The sequence below is a fragment of the Biomphalaria glabrata genome, chromosome 2 (assembly GCF_947242115.1).
Source record: "Biomphalaria glabrata chromosome 2, xgBioGlab47.1, whole genome shotgun sequence".
In the NCBI taxonomy this organism is placed as follows: domain Eukaryota; kingdom Metazoa; phylum Mollusca; class Gastropoda; family Planorbidae; genus Biomphalaria; species Biomphalaria glabrata.
The window spans coordinates 64,772,750-64,787,614 of record NC_074712.1 but is presented as its reverse complement, the minus strand read 5'-3'; the positions used below and the strand labels follow the sequence as shown (position 1 = coordinate 64,787,614).

At 34.9% G+C, this 14,865-nt stretch overlaps 1 long non-coding RNA gene across 1 annotated transcript; it reads left to right on the top strand.

Moving 5' to 3' along the window:
• The first annotated feature begins 11,164 nt into the window (after positions 1–11,164).
• On the top strand, positions 11,165–13,784 carry LOC129924802 (uncharacterized). Its single transcript, XR_008776735.1, has 4 exons — positions 11,165–11,214; positions 12,023–12,086; positions 13,329–13,409; positions 13,474–13,784. It is a non-coding gene; the product is annotated as an uncharacterized LOC129924802 (long non-coding RNA).
• The last annotated feature ends 1,081 nt before the right edge of the window (positions 13,785–14,865 follow it).

The following is a 14,865-nucleotide window of genomic DNA, read 5'->3' as shown; positions in this document are numbered from 1 at the left end:
CTAATAATAGGCAGCATTTACAGACCACCAAATTCTAGTTTAGAATACATGCAGGAACTATGTAATCAGATTACTACACTTAGAGAGACAGATAAAAATGCAGTTTTTTGGATTATGGGTGATTTCAACATACCTGTTATAAATTGGAAAACACTAACCATAGATAAACACCAAAACCCTAAGGACATAAATGAGCTTTTCATAGAAACTTTACACAACCTAAGTTTATATCAAATCATTAAAAAGCCAACTAGATTAAACAACACATTAGATCTCTTCTTAACCAACAGACCTGGATTAGTCGTTTATTATGATATTATCCCTGGTCTATCAGATCATGAGATCATAAAAATACACAGTAAGATAAAAGCAGTAGCCAATACAAAACCCCAAAGAAAAATTTTACTCTGGGATAAATGTAACCTAACACAACTACACCAAGCTGCATTAAACTTTCAACAAACATTCTTATTAGAAAAAGACATTAACCAACCAGTCGATGACCTCTGGAATTTCATTAAAAACCATCTTAAAAGCATTATAGAAAATCATATACCAACTAAATACACATCAAACAAAATAAATAAATGCTGGTTTAATAATAGACTAAAGAAGCTTTGTAAACAGAAGGAAAACCTATATAGAAAATTTAAAGAAACCAAGGCAGAAAGAGTTTACAAAAAGTATATAAAAATTAAACACCTAACCCAAAAAGTAAGCAGACAGCTGCAGAGTGAATACATAAACAATGTAATATCTAAAGATAACAACAAAAACCTATGGTCATACATTAATTCTAAGAAAATGGAAACAACAGGCATAGTGCCTTAAAAGATGAACATAACATAATACATAATGATAATGAAACTAAAGCAAACATCCTAAACAAATACTTTGCATCAGCATTCTCAGCCCCAGGAGACAAAGACATATTACTTAATTTGAACCAAGTAGACAACATAGAAGATTTAGTAGTACAAGAAAATGGAATTCAAAAACTATTAGCCAACAACAAACCAAATAAAGCATCTGGACCTGAAGGTATTCCAGCTAGATTACTCAAAGAACTAAGCAATGAATTAGCCCCAGTGTTCAAAATACTCTTTCAGGCATGGCTTAACCAGGGCAGAGTACCAAAGGACTAGAAAGAAGCTAATGTCACCCCCCTATTTAAAAAAGGAGAAAAATCTGACCCAGGAAACTACAGACCAGTATCACTTACCAGCATCACATGTAAAATCCTAGAACACATAATATGTAGCAACATCATAAACCACTTAGACAAACATAATGTCCTCACCCCATACCAACATGGCTTTAGGAAATATAGATCATGTGAAACACAACTAATAGGACTAATTGATGATTTTTCAAAAGGTTTAGATAATAGTGAACAAATAGATGCTATCTTACTAGATTTTTCCAAGGCTTTTGACAAAGTTCACCACTATAGTTTGCTTAAACAATTAAAATATTTCGGCATTAATGGTCCACTGCATCAGTGGATTAAAGATTTTCTGATAGGGAGAGAACAAACTGTAATAATAAATGTCTCTAAATCAACACCGATAACAGTAAACTCAGGTGTACCTCAAGGAACGGTCTTGGATCCACCACTATTTTTAATTTACATAAATGATTTACCAAATTGCATTAGTTCAGGAACAAAAGTCAGATTATTTGCAGACGATTGCATAATATATAGAACAATAAAAACAACACAAGACACAGATATTTTACAAAGAGAATTAGATGAATTACAGAAAAGGGAATCAAATTGGAGCATGTCTTTCCACCCAGAACAATTGCTATAACTTAGCCAAATAACCTCAACGAAAGGAGTATAAAATAACAAAATAGAATGTTTAATAACCAAATAGGAAACTAGATCTAGAATTACACTAATCACATCACAAGCGTCGTTTTCATCTCTAATCATCGGCCATCTTGACTTCCTCTCTTATTTCATGTCTCTGTCCTGTGTCTCATGGTGCGCAGTCTCACACCTAATGACAGCGTGCATTGTAGAGTCATAACACCAATTGTTGCAACTCTCGGCTAGGCACTCAACGAATAGGCATGCAACTCAACACAGTGTAACAGGAAATAAAGACAGGTGTTTATTCACTAGGACAAACACATAGCATCCTTCAGCTTCCTCAGAGTCTTTCTACTAATTTACCAGTCCTTTAGACAGCAACCCGAATGTGGACCAACGACAGCCTTCCCCGCTTCGTTCCTGGTCCCTTCTACAACCTTCAGGCAGCACCAAAAGCTTGCTTCTTAGTTTCCAAACATTCAGACTCTTCACAATCCCTGATGCCCTGTTCTTCTCTCCATTCTAGTCTCTTCCTGTTTACGTTCACTAGTGCGCTAGTGCGCACCTCAAGCACTGGTGCAAGGCAGGGTTACAACACTACCCCCATGTTTACACAACATTTTTTCATGATTTCAACCTACCTGATATAAATTGGAAAACACTAACCATAGATAAACACCAAAACCTTAAGGACATAAATGAGCTTTTCATAGAAACTTTACACAACCTAAGTTTAGATCAAATCATTAAAAAGCCAACTAGATTAAACAACACATTAGATCTCTTCTTAACCAACAGACCTGGATTAGTAGTTGATTATGAAATTATCCCTGGTCTATCAGACCATGAGATCATAAAAATACACAGTCAGATAAAAGCAGTAGCCAATACAAAACCCAAAAGAAAAATCTTACTCTGGAATAAATGTAACCTAACACAACTACACCAAGCTGCACTAAACTTTCAACAAACATTCTTATTAGAAAAAGACATTAACCAACCAGTCGATGACCTCTGGAATTTCATTAAAAACCATCTTAAAAGCATAATAGAAAATCATATACCAACTAAATACACATCAAACAAAATAAATAAATGCTGGTTTAATAATAGACTAAAGAAGCTTTGTAAACAGAAGGAAAACCTCTATAGAAAATTTAAAGAAACTAATGCAGAAAGAGTTTACAAAAAGTATATAAAAATTAAACACTTAACCCAAAAAGTAAGCAGACAGCTGCAGAGTGAATACATAAACAATGTAATATCTAAAGATAACAACAAAAACCTATGGTCATACATTAAGTCTAAGAAAATGGAAACAACAGGCGTAGCGCCATTAAAAGATGAACATAACATAATACATAATGATAATGAAACTAAAGCAAACATTCTAAACAAATACTTTGCATCAGCATTCTCAGCCCCAGGAGACAAAGACATATTACTGAATTTGAACCAAGTAGACAACATAGAAGATATAGTAGTACAAGAAAATGGAATTCAAAAACTATTAGCCAACACCAAACCAAATAAAGCTTCTGGACCTGATGGTATTCCAGCTAGATTACTCAAAGAACTAAGTAATGAGCTAGCCCCAGTGTTCAAAATACTCTTTCAGGCTTCACTTAACCAGGGCAGAGTACCAAAGGACTGGAAAGAAGCTAATGTCACCCCCCTATTTAAAAAAGGAGAAAAATCTGACCCAGGGAACTACAGACCAGTATCACTTACCAGCATCACATGTAAAATCCTAGAACACATAATATGTAGCAACATCATAAACCACTTAGACAAACATAATGTCCTCACACCATACCAACATGGCTTTAGGAAATATAGATCATGTGAAACACAACTAATAGGACTAATTGATGATTTTTCAAAAGGTTTAGATAATAGTGAACAAATAGATGCTATCTTACTAGATTTTTCTAAGGCTTTTGACAAAGTTCACCACCATAGTTTGCTTAAAAAATTAAAATATTTCGGCATTAATGGTCCACTGCATCAGTGGATTAAAGACTTTCTGATAGGGAGAGAACAAACTGTAATAATAAATGGCTCTAAATCAACACCGATAACAGTAAACTCAGGTGTACCTCAAGGTACAGTCTTGGGTCCACTACTATTTTTAATTTACATAAATGATTTACCAAATTGCATTAGTTCAGGAACATAAGTCAGATTATTTGCAGACGATTGCATAATATATAGAACAATAAAAACAACACAAGACACAGATATTTTACAAAGAGAATTAGATGAATTACAGAAATGGGAATCAAATTGGAGCATGTCTTTCCACCCAGAAAAATGTCAGTTGTTAAGAGTAACAAAAAAACTAAAACAAATTAATTCCACTTATCTTATTCATGGCAAACCAGTATCACAGACTAAAAACGCAAAATACCTAGGTGTTATAATAAATGAAAAACTATCATGGAATCCACATATTGATGAAACTACAAAAAAATCAAACAAAGCATTAGGATTTATTAAAAGAAATTTCTATAAATCAAATAAGAACATAAAACTAAAATGTTACTTAACCTTGGTTAGGCCAATAATAGAATATGCATCCTCCGTTTGGGACCCCTCAACTCAAGAAAACATTAAGAAACTGGAACAGACACAAAATAGAGCAGTGAGATTCATAACAAACGAATATTCACATTTGACTAGAGTAACACCTTTAGTAAAATCACTAAATTTAGAAAGCCTTCAGGACAGAAGGCTCAAAAGTAAAGTAGCAATCATACATAAAACACTGAACCATAATCTTCAAATACAAAAACAAAATTTAATAAAATACTCTGAAAGACACAAAGATAAAGGCACATTCCTCGTCCCATATGCTAGGACAAATTTGTACAAATACTCCTTCTTCCCTAGTGCTATTAGAGCATGGAATGGGTTGCCTGAGCTAGCCAGGAAAACCAGTGACTTGGCAGAATTTAAGTCATTGGTTAATATGCATGACTAAATGCATGACGCGTAGGACGTAATCATCTTCTTTTTTGAAGTAACGTCTGTATTATATAAGATAAGATAAGATAAGATTTGAATAGTAACACAACGATTATATAGGAAACTAAAAGCATTGATAAATCTAGGAATAAAAAATACTGATAACAGTGAAAATAATTTCACAACAGTTTTACAAGTTTTAATTAATCTTTTAGACATTTAAAACAATGTTTAATGATTATAAATCTGTCTACTAAAGCAAAAAAAATTTCTTTAATTTTCAAATTAAATTATTGTGACCAAAAAAGCTATCACCCTAACTTCAATACTGCTTACCAAGACAGATTGCAACTTATAGTTCGTCCATCGTGGTTCGATGATGACCACTTTGTCATCCAGGGGGCTGAGGGCTTTGCACTGGGGTTTTATGCCTCCTCATGTGGCTGGTGAGACCTATGTGAGCCCGGAATGTTCGGCCGCATACTGGGCAGGTTATTCCAGCTGGAGCTAGTGTCGTGGGCCTTGCTTTTCTTTTCTGGCGTTTTTCTTCTGCCAGCATTGTTCTTTTTTCCCCAGCAACCTGTGCGCCAGTTTTCACAGCGCGACGCCATGATGCTCTGTCATGTGCCTCTGTCTCCCACGTGCCTGGGTCTATGCTGAACGCCTTCAGAGAAGCATTGAGGGTGTCCCTGAAGCGCTTTCTTTGACCACCTTGCGAGCGCTTTCCTTCGCTTAGTTGGCCATACAGGAGTCGTTTAGGGATGCGGTGGTCTTCCATTCTGTAGACGTGACCTGCCCATCGCAGCTGGGACTGCATCAGGATTGTGTGGATGCTTTGCAGACACACTCTGGTATTTTGTCTTGCCATTTGACATTTAGTATTTTTCTCAGACATGTCATGTGGAAGTGGTTTAGTTTCTTTGCATGTTTACTGTACACTGTCCATGTTTCTGAGGCATATAGCAATGTAGGGAGGATGACGGCTCTATAGACCCCTAGCTTGGTGTTTGTGGAGATACCACGTCTGTTCCAGACATTTGTAGACAATCTGCCGTAGGATGCACTGGCCTTGGCGATACGCAGGTCGATTTCACTATCGATTTTTCCATTTCTGGAGAGTGTGCTGCCAAGATATGTGAATTTGTCCACTGCGTTTATATCCTGTCCATTTATAGTAATGCTTGAATCCATGTAGGCTTTCCCAGGAGCAGGTAGATATAAGACTTCAGTCTTGTTCGTATTGATGGTAAGGCCAAAGTCTGAGCATGCTCTTGAGAAGTCACTGACGATGCTCTGCAGATCGTTTTCAGAGCAGGCATTTAGGGCACAGTCGTCAGCAAATAGCAAGTCTCTGATTACTGCTGCGTTTGTTTTTGTTTTTGCTTTAAGCCGCCTCGGGTTGAGTAGGCTACCATTAAATCTGTATGATATATTTATCAAGACAGATTGCAACTTAGTTTCTGGATCAATGACAACTACCACTTCATGATTTTCTCATACAATGTAGATCAGAGATTTCTGTGTAAAGAAAGGAGATTCAATTCAGAAGTTGCAAGTCAGAAATACAAAAAGAAACACAAATATGTATTTGCAAATACAGACAAAATTATACACTCAAGGCTGAATTCATTCATAGAAATTTATGGCAGAATACATAGAAATATGAGAAGTAAATAGCTTGATAGACAGAAACATGACCTGTAAATTACTTGACAGGGTTAATGTTATAATTGAAATTTAACAGTAGACTTCAAATAAGAAAAGAATGTTAATGTATGTTAAATTACAGGTTTCACTAGTTTAGCTAATAGCAATTTGAATATTATTTTACACTTGGTAACTACATGCTTCAACTTTACTCTGTGCAAAAGTGCAGTCCTACCTTAATTTCTATCAAGTGATCTCCAGCCTACATGTTTCAGTTCTACTAGCCATTAACATAAGACAATCAAAGCCATATTGTAAATCATGTGAACTATCTGAATTGTTCTTCTCTTCTACAGCAAGATGTCTTCACTCAATGCATAATTCCCCTAGAATGAAGAAGATAAGATAATCCATGCATTGTTAACAGAAAGATGTCAATTAACTGTGATGTCATCCTCTGAGCTGAGTCAGCTAGAGCTGCTCCCAATGTTTATTCCTGTCAAGAATGCCTTGCTTTGGCAAGTCTTTCAAAACCTTTTACAACTTACACCTTCAAGTGTCTTTCAATGAACAAATCATGTTGATCCTCTGCCAACATAAAGAAGTATACATAGATATTATCCTTTCAAAGTCATGGGCCAAAAGCTCAGTCATTTTTCATTTCGTTTCTATATCAATATTTTGATTTTTTGTCGGCTAAAGGATTTGTGTACCTCATAGGAAAACAATGGGGTCCTGGGTTTGAACCTCCAGCCTCAATGAAGATTGGGATTTTGAATTTTTAGGGTGCCCCTCAGTAACCCAACTCTAATGGGTAACTGATTTTAGGTGGGGAAAATTAAGGTGGTTAGTCATTGTGCTGGACACATGACGACCTGCTCATTAACCACTAGCCATAGAAACATAACCTTGACATCATTTGCTCCATAGATCGCAAGGTCTGAAAGGTAAACTTTACTTTTTTTTTTATTAATATCCACTGTGCATACTGCATCCCATTACTTCTTACTTATGTACAATAGATTTCTCTTTTCCCTTCCTTGTGTTTCTTGAATCTAGTATCTTTTTATAGAGCATTCTGATACCTCCACAAAGCTAATGGATTATATTATTTGTCATAATGTCCAAAAATATAAACTAATTATTTTATAATGAGAATGTGGGTATGTGTGTTGTCTATCCAGTATCCAAAACTACACATTTTTCAAGAAAAAATCAACAAATTAAACATATTGAAAAGGTAATAAAAATTAACAAGGATTATGTGAAGGTCTTTCCAAATTTTATTAAGATTTGTGGTTAAACAGTAGAGTTCTTTTTATTTGTTTAAATAGATCATTGAGTGTAATACTTCAAGACCTATATCTAGTTCCTAATCTTCAGACAGGTGATCATGGATAAAATCTGAACATTTTCATTTCAATGTATGGATTCCATGGTGGAAAGGTGTTCTACAGCTTCTGCAAAGATCATGCAGTATCCACCCTAGACAAACAGTATCCACCTTAGACAAACAGTATCCATTTCTATATAAAAAAAATACATACATATAATTTTCTTTACATATTAAAAGAAAAAGAGAAAGATTACCTGAGGTGACCAGACACCATCAATAAAGCAATATTTTTTTGAGATATCAGTTACTGGTTCGGAAACTGCAGATGGATCAGTCACTGTACAAAACTTGGTCAGTAAAATTTGAAAAGTAGACAACTTCATGGTAAACAATAAAATCGCCACCTGAAAACACAAATAAACAATAAGAGGATGTAGACACACACAAAAATTATTACAATGTATGATTTTAATTCAATGTGAGCCAAAGGAATAGTTATAACCTTATATAGCCTTAAACACATCAAACATTTGAACTAGTGACCAATACTGCACCACATTTTAAGGATAAATGTATAAAATATACAGCTATTTTATTTGAATAAATGTGAATATTAAAGTCAATATAAACAAATATGAGACTGTGTGACAAAAGTGTAACTTAAATATTACATACTGTTTGTGTTTTTTTTTTCTCTGTGTTCTCATTATAAATTGTAGGGTTCAGATATATATATATATATTTATCGAAGATGAACTCCATTCTTTTCAGATCAGGCAGCTTTCCATACAATCTTTATTCTAAAGGACTGTTGGGGGCCAGTATTTTGAATGGGCCTCATAATAAAACAAGGCCACGTGTTTCAACATTCAGAATAAGTGTTGCCTCATTATGTTGTGCCCTGTTCAAAGGTGAACACCTTTAGTAAAATCACTAAATTTAGAAAGCCTTCAGGACAGAAGGCTCAAAAGTAAAGTAGCAATCATACATAAAACACTGAACCATAATCTTCAAATACAAAAACAAAATTTAATAAAATACTCTGAAAGACACAAAGATAAAGGCACATTCCTCGTCCCATATGCTAGGACAAATTTGTACAAATACTCCTTCTTCCCTAGTGCTATTAGAGCATGGAATGGGTTGCCTGAGCTAGCCAGGAAAACCAGTGACTTGGCAGAATTTAAGTCATTGGTTAATATGCATGACTAAATGCATGACGCGTAGGACGTAATCATCTTCTTTTTTGAAGTAACGTCTGTATTATATAAGAAAAATAATTCATTGACTGTGTCCTGATAGAATGTAACAAACATCCTTAATCCTGATGTTTGAGTGACAACTGTTATATTTTTGGTTTATACTACTCTTTTTTTCTTTTTCTATTCTCTTCCAGATATAGTGGAATTTAAGAAAAGAAAAAGTAAAGTACCACTTTTAGACCTTGTGGTCTATAGGGCAGATGATGTAAAGGGCATCTGTTTCTGTGGCCTATGGTTAACGAGGGTGTCATGTGTCCAACCACCTCTACTTTTCCCTAACTAATGTCAGGTACCCACTAGAGCTGGGTGGATTCAAGAGGTGCCCAAAGATCCCAAAATTAAAAACCCCAGTCTTCAGCAGGATTCAAACCCTGCACCCTGGTTCAGTAGCAAAGTTCTTTACCACTTAGCCACTGCACCTCCCATGGAATTTAAGACTGCTTAGTTGTTCTCCCATTTGGGCAGTGTCAGCTTTTTCTTCCCCTCTATTTGAAAGTGTGCTGGGATCCATTGGAGAACAGTTTTCTTGCTATTATTGTTGAGATTTATAAGAGCTGTCCTGACCTTTTTGATAGAGGAGGCATCAGATTTTTTTTAAACATTAGAAAGAAATGTTTATTCATTAGAAAGTGTGCATGAGAGATCGCCAGTGGCAATTAAATTTTCTAATCTTTCTCAATTGAGCCATTTATTGAATAAGACAGCTCCTCTGTTACTGGTGGATTCTTAAGATGATTCATCTGTATAATTGACCCACTAGTTATTGGTTTATTAGATTTGTAGAAAAATATTCACCATTTTCTTGAGATCTTTCTGATTGTGATAAGATTTTTTGGTTATGTTTTCAATACTGTCTCTTACAGCAGAAAGAGAGCTTAGGTCCCAGGGAAGAGATTCATTGCACTGTTTAACTGATTCATAAATTATATTTTATAAGTGGTGTTTCTTTGAGATTCTTGTATGAAATGAGGTCTTTTCAGTTAGTTTTGAGTGCCAGACTTGTGGGTTTAAGTTTTGAGTGGGTAGCTCTCTTAGGTTTCCATTTTAGTAAACTGAGTAAGGATTATTATTTCTTTTATTTTGTCCAGAGAAACCAGGGAAAAAATGATCTCTTCCATTGCTTTGAAGGTTGTTGTTTTCATTGTTTGGAGTTAGGTTTTTGTTTTACTTTTTTACTTTGTCTATTTTCTTTAGAATTGACTGCTGAATCATATGATGTAGCACTGTGTTCTAGAGTGATGTAGCTGGTACATTTCTTTTTCAAAATGTAATTTGCTTATGGAAGCTCACAGCCTGCTAGGTGGTTGGTGTTAGCCTTCCCTGGTTGTCCAAGAAGTCTACATCTGAGTTGCCAGTTACACTGATGTGATTTGGTATCCACTGCATCTAGTGTGTTGTAGCTGGTACATTTCTATTTCAAAATGTTGTGACTTGGTATCCACTGCATCTAGCATGTTGTAGCTGGTACATTTCTATTTCAAAATGTTGTGACTTGGTATCCACTGCATCTAGCGTGTTGTAGCTGGTACATTTCTATTTCAAAATGTTGTGATTTGGTATCCACTGCATCTAGCATGATGTAGCTGGTACATTTCTATTTCAAAATGTTGTGACTTGGTATCCACTGCATCTAGTGTGATGTAGCTGGTACATTTCTATTTCAAAATGTTGTGACTTGGTATCCACTGCATCTAGTGTGTTGTAGCTGGTACATTTCTATTTCAAAATGTTGTGACTTGGTATCCACTGCATCTAGCATGATGTAGCTGGTACATTTCTATTTCAAAATGTTGTGACTTGGTATTCACTGCATCTAGCGTGATGTAGGTGGTACATTTCTATTTCAAAATGTTGTGACTTGGTATCCACTGCATCTACCGTGATGTAGCTGGTACTTTTCTATTTCAAAATGTTGTGACTTGGTATCCACTGCATCTAGCATGATGTAGCTGGTACATTTCTATTTCAAAATGTTGTGACTTGGTATCCATTGCATCTAGCATGATGTAGCTGGTACATTTCTATTTCAAAATGTTGTGATTTGCTCCCAATTTATATTTCCATTTTATATCTTTTTCAATTTCACTTTTTTTTTAGTTGACTTTAAAGACTGTCATTTTAATCATACTGCCAGATCTTTAAATTTGTTGAACCATGGATTGGGCAATCATAAATCTATAAAGGTTAGTATGAGTGAAAGCATAAATGAGTGAAAGCATATCAAACAGATTAAAAAAGTAAAAGTTCTCCTTTCAGACCTTGTGGTCTATAAGGCAGATGATGTTAAGGTCATCTGTATCTGTGGCCTATGATTTACAAAGGTGTCATGTGGCCAGCACAACGACCAATCACCTTTACTTTTCCCCAACCAATGTCAGGTACCCATTAGAGCTGGGTGGACTCAGAGGCGCCCAAACATCCAGAAATTAGAAATCCCAGTTTTCACCAGGATTCATAGCTGGGACCCCCAGCATGGAAGCCAAGAGCTTTACCACTCAGCCACCACGCCTCCATCAAATTGACTAGGCTAAAAGTAGTCCTTTAGTTCTTTGAGTGAAAAGAACACAAGAAAACAGTGTTTAATGAATAAAAAATGGAAGAAGAAACTTTTTTTCCCACTAAAGTAAATCAAAGTAAAGTTCCCCTTTCAGACCTTACAATCTATGGGGCTGAGGATGTAAAGGTCATCTGTTTCTGTGGCCCATGGTTAATGAGGTTGTCAGCACAACAACCACCCACCTTTACCTTCCCCATCACATCAGGTACCTTTAGGTTGGTAGACATAGTCATGTGATCAGGCACACATATTGTTGGTAAAAATCTGGTTTCTATGCACAGTCAACACACGCTTTTAGGCACTTACCATGGATAAGTCGAGCAAAGAAAGATATAGTCAGGAAATTACAGAAATAAATACTATTGATCCTTACACTTTGAAAGCAAGCCATCATAATAAAGAAAATGATTTGCTGCCCTCCTTGTGTTATCCAGATCTCTTCACTTATAATCTTGTTCTACTGAAAGTGCCTACACAATCACAAAGGATGAATTCAAGGTATTCCGAATCAATTTTATTGTTAGACCTAGATTAGATCTAGATCTACTAATCTAGACTAGATTCTAGATCTATATTCTACCTATTTAAGTTAGCATATCTAGACATATATTTCATATATACAACATTCATATAGATTGTGATAGAGATCTACTCTTTACTCAAGCCTTTAAGGTCTAGTATTCTAGATCTAGATCTATGGCTATATAGATCTATTATATATTATATACAAAATCTGGATGATGTCTCAGATTAGAGTGTGACTAGATCTAGAGTCTAGCCTACATAATACTTAGGCATAGTAGGTCATTCTAGATCTCATCTAGACTCTATAGAATAGATCTAGATAACATCTAAAATCTACATATCTCTGTTGCTGCATATTTTAAGCATATGAGACTTAATCTTTATCTAATAGATATAGCTAGATCTAGTCTTCACTTCTAGGTCACTTGATAAGATAAATAAATTTAGCTTTTATATAGCGCTACTTTCATGCTTATAGCATGCTCAGAGCGCTATGGTCCAATCAATCTCATTGGTGGACCGGAGAGGAGAGGTATCTGGAAGGTTTTCAGTGCTGCCTTTAGGTGCTCATTAAACACATCTCTGCACAAGTCGAATGTCAAACCACTAGCCCCCTCCATAGGTAGCCGCAAGCAATCTTGAGAGACCACCAAGATAGATCTATAATATTATATATATATATATATATATATATATATATATATAAATATATATATATATTACATATTAGTATTATAATTTATTAGATTAGAGATAACTTATAAATATATATATATGGACTATGGTTACAGATAATAGTTACTTATTATTAGATACTAGTATTATCTAGATCAGATCTAACTTCTAAACCAAAGAAAACTTTACTATCCAGTTTAGATCTAAGTCTAGGGCTGAAGACTTTTTAAAGTTTATTCTAGGACTAGGCTCATCGGGTCTAGTAACTTGATAAATCTAATGGTCCTAGATCTGATACTAGTTCTGTGTTTCTTTTACAACTTTCAAATGCTCCTTAAGATTTGAAGCTAATTACACCTTAGCCCAAAGCTTTTGGTTGTTGCGGCTGAAGCACTTGACTAGTCTCGATTGAATTTTTGGTGTAGACTTGGGTTTTTAATTTCTATATTTTTATTTTTTTTTTTTTCTTTTCATTATACAAGAGCTCTACATCTATTACTAAAATGTTATCACTATTTTTACTTTTGAAAATGTCTACAGGCTTACAAGAGTTTAGCAGCTTACAACCAGTTCCTAGATGGTTGGGTTCAAGATATTATGGCTTTTAAACCACTAGCAAAGGTAAGTAATAAATATTGTTATATTATAGTTAATATCTTGATATTCATTGTATTTGCATGTATAGGTTCTTCACTCTCAGTGGTTAGCAGAAAAGGTACTGCAGCCCTGGATAAGTCGAGATGGTATTATTCTATCAGCCCACTGTTTTTGTACAGTTGGACTTGGAGAGTCCTGCACTCATGTGGCAGCCACTTTATTTATGCTGGAAGCCAACACCAGTAAGACAGTTAGTTACAGGTTGTCATCTTACTGGATAAATCCATCAGAGCTTAAAAAAGTTTTGCCAACTAAGGTTTCTGAGATTGACTTCACCTCATGAAAAACAAAAAGTTAAATTTGATTCTCTTGTGAACAACATCACTTCTAAAAATAAAAATTTAAAGGCTATTAAATCCAAAGAAACTATAAAGCTTAGTATAAATATTTTTAATTCATTTATTGAAAGTAATGAGACAACACCTTGAGGTGTTATTCCAATCAGATATTTTACTATGTTGTGCTTATAGGATGGCTGCCTGGTCGTGCGGTTTGCGCACTGGACTGTCGTTCGGATTTATCGACGGTCAAGGGTTAAACCCTACCCGCTCCCATCCCCCGTCATCATCCTGCGGGAGGTTTGGACTAGGAAGTAAACTATCTTCAACTCTGAAGGAACATCCGAAACATGTAAAACATTTTACAAATATTTTTTTACAGGAAGAATAGGTTTGTGCCTGTGCTTTAATGCTGCTAGGTCTTTCAATGAAAATTTCAAAACAGTCATTTATTACTGTCACCTTCCTGCCATAAGTACTAATAATTTCTTTGGGCCTGAGACTCTCTTTATTGGGCCAGAAAATCAAATCGGACATGTTGACATACATAACATCCAAAACAGTATATGAATATCTTAGATGCAGTTGTGGGATGAATTTTGAACATATCAGCTAATACATAGGCAGGTTTACCTAGAATATTTGAAATAATGTGTGTTAAAAAAATTTTTTTTTGTAATTCATAATTATAGTAGTTAAATTAAATTATATATAAATATGTGTAAATGTGAGACAGTGCATTTTTTTTTATACCTGTATTATATCCAAGCTATCCAATGAGAAATATTTATATAATTTAATATATATTTTTATTCAAATCATATAATGCATTCATTTATTTGTGGAAATAAAAGAAATGAATTGAAGTATTGTTTGTATATTAATTATTATTATCTTATCTATTAGTATGAAAATTGTAGATCTATTCATTCAAGAGACCCTATCTCGTTGAAGACTGGTAATTTGAATTTTGGGATACCTCTAAGTCCAACCAGATTTAAATGGTATTTGACATTAGTTGGGGAAAAGTAAGGTGGTTGGTCATTGTGCTGGCCAAGACATCCTCGTTAACCTAGTCCACAGAAACAGGTGACCTTTACATCATCTGCCTTATAGATCGTAAGGTCTTTAAAGTTAACTTG